The sequence below is a fragment of the Myotis yumanensis genome, unplaced genomic scaffold (genome assembly GCF_028538775.1).
Source record: "Myotis yumanensis isolate MYYU_CA2020_CCGP unplaced genomic scaffold, mMyoYum1.0.hap1 SCAF_21, whole genome shotgun sequence".
NCBI lineage: Eukaryota > Metazoa > Chordata > Mammalia > Chiroptera > Vespertilionidae > Myotis > Myotis yumanensis.
Window position 1 is genome coordinate 7,426,660 of NW_027223772.1, and position 2,815 is coordinate 7,429,474.

General features: G+C 36.6%; 1 non-coding gene across 1 annotated transcript; it reads left to right on the forward strand.

Moving 5' to 3' along the window:
* Window positions 1-1,534: 1,534 nt before the first annotated feature.
* On the forward strand, window positions 1,535-1,641 carry LOC138999013 (U6 spliceosomal RNA). Its single transcript, XR_011469285.1, has one exon. It is a non-coding gene; the product is annotated as a U6 spliceosomal RNA (small nuclear RNA).
* The last annotated feature ends 1,174 nt before the right edge of the window (window positions 1,642-2,815 follow it).

Sequence of the window (2,815 nt, forward strand, 5' to 3'; positions counted from 1 at the left end):
ATATTTTTTAAAAACAACATGAATACATCTTGCAGTGAAAAACAGGAAAATGGCAACACTTTTTTCTTCTTTTCTGAATCTGGCTGGGTTTATTGGCAAAGGAGAGTTACAATAAACTGCTTTGGCAAGCTTGTATCAACCCATGCTGCTAGAATATGCCACACTGGAGAGCAGCAGCAGCATGCAGAGGAAAAATAAATAAAGTAAGTACTTTTCCCCCTAAATAGGCTTGAGCTGTAGTGTAAGACATTTTGCCAAATACTTTCAGTGTGCCCTGAAATTAAAACACAGATCCAAATTCCAATGCCCATAGCACTTCTCCGTATTGGTATGAAGTATGCTGCGTTGCTACTGAGTTCCTCACGATTGGGGGGATTTAAACTCACACTCTTTGCCACAACAGTTGGGCCTGAAGCAGAGCAACATCAAATTGATAGCATTTTGTAACACAGTAAATGTCTTTCATTGATTAGAGCTACAGTGGCCAGGGTAGACGTATTGCTCTGCAAACGTATTTCCATAGCCTCTCATCATTAGTCAAGCATGCATGTTCGGATGCTTATCCACGACACAGGACTACAACCTGTGCACCTGATCCTCCAACCCATCCTGCATGTGCTTATCAACTGGTTCAATGAAAGAAACCATCCCCAACTTCGGGTTAAGGAAGAAAGCATTAGGCTTGACATTAATCTAATTGAACCAAAAATTCCAATGATATATACTGGATTTGTAGAATGGCCAGATTATTATGACCGGCCAGATTATTATGACCACCCCATCAGTACAATGAAGTGAATTAGTTATGCAAATAATAATAATAATAATAAAACCTTGAGAGTATTTGCTTAGGAAGTTTTCAATATTCATTATTTTTGGAAGTATCAATGAAATACTGATGGGTGGTCATATAATCTGGCCGGTCATAATAATCTGGCCACTCAGTGTATATATGTATACATTTATAAATTTTATATGTGCCAATATTATGTAGGGATATTTTTTATTGATCTTCTAAATCAAGTCTATAACTTTATAGGTATATATGTATGTATGTATGTTTAGATGGTAGATAGATTTGCTATATAACAGCCTTAATAAAATAATGGATAAAAATCACAGTATTGTTGGTATTATACTAATTAGTACATATTTTGCAACAGGTATGTACTAATTTAGCTGGTTGTCTGTTACTGAACAATGATTTTAGAAAGCAAATATGACTTAAGAACTAGTGAGGCTCATGTAACTACTTGTCAAACTATTTTATGTATTTTCTATTTGGGAAAATTTTTTGCACCTAAAAAAATCATCTGCAAGGATCCTTTAAGTCAGAAGGATATTGGGCTTCATTGGAAATAATTTCAATGAATTGTCCCAAATAGATTTCAATAATTTCACTAGCCCAGAGCTCCCTGTTAAATTTGAATAATTAGAAAAAGAAAGGTAATTTTGAGTGGGAGCAGTGATTAAGTTTTGCTAGTACAATTATTCAGGAAGCAATCATGTTTTATAATATAATGTAAAAACAATGGTACTTGCTTCGGCAGCACATATACTAAAATTGGAACGATACAGAGAAGATTAGCATGGCCCCTGCGCAAGGATGACACGCAAATTCGTGAAGAGTTCCATAAAACAAAAACAAAAACAATGATAACATTTACTTAGTGCTTAGTAATTGTTAATCACTACTCTACCTGCTTTTAAATGTACTAACACTTGTAATTTTCACAAAAAGCTTATAAAGTAGATATAATGATATCTCCTATTTTGTAGTGAAGTAACTGAGAGAAATAGAGAGGTTAATTAAGTAGGCCAACACTCAACAGCTATCATTAGCAGAATGGGGGTTTGGGTACCAATTCTCATGTGGGTGCATTCCTGCCCCCTATGTCATAGAGGAACAATCAAGGGTTTGTTTTTTTGTTTGTTTTTCCAACAGCTGTTGATTATCAGCAGAGCTGTGTAGTTCAAACCTACTTTTCTCATCTAAATTTTAGTTCGCATAATTTTTTAAAGGTTACATTATTATTATCAAGAATAAGAGAGTTTGCAGAAATGATCTATATAAAAAACTGTAAGATATTTATTTTATCGCCCTAACCGGTTTGGCTCAGCGGATAGAGCGTCGGCCTGAGGACTCAGGGGTCCCAGGTTCGATTCTGGTCAAGGGCATGTACCTTGGTTGCGGGCACATCCCCAGTGGGGGGAGTGCAAGAGGCAGCTGATTGATGTTTCTCTCTCATCAATGTTTCTAACTCTCTATCCCTCTCCCCTCTTCTCTGTAAAAAATTAATAAAATATATTTAAAAAATTTTTAAAAAAGATATTTCTTTTATTGTAATTATTTTGAATAACATAAAGGAAGGGGCATCTCAAAATAAGATAGAGCATGTGTGTGCATGCATGCACACATGCATACACAATCTTTATATGAAACTCGCTACTTAAACAGTTTATCCTATTTTCTACTTTAAATTATCTTATACTAGAGGCTCAGCACACGAAATTTGTTCATGGGTATGGTCACTAGGCTTGGCCTGTGATCAGGGCTATCTTCTCTGGCTGCCAGAAGCCGGCCCCACCCCCCATTGCCAGCCACCCCCGGTTCCCCATTCACCATCAGGCGATGGGAGCCTGCTGGCCCAGGAAGGGATTGAGAGGTGTTCATTGCACCTCATAGTGACTGGTCGAGTGGTTGTTCTGGTCATTCTGCTGTTAGGGTCAATTTGCATATAACCCTTTTATTATATAGGATTCTTCATGCCATACAATATTATTTTATAAAGAATATCACTGGTTGTATAATTTC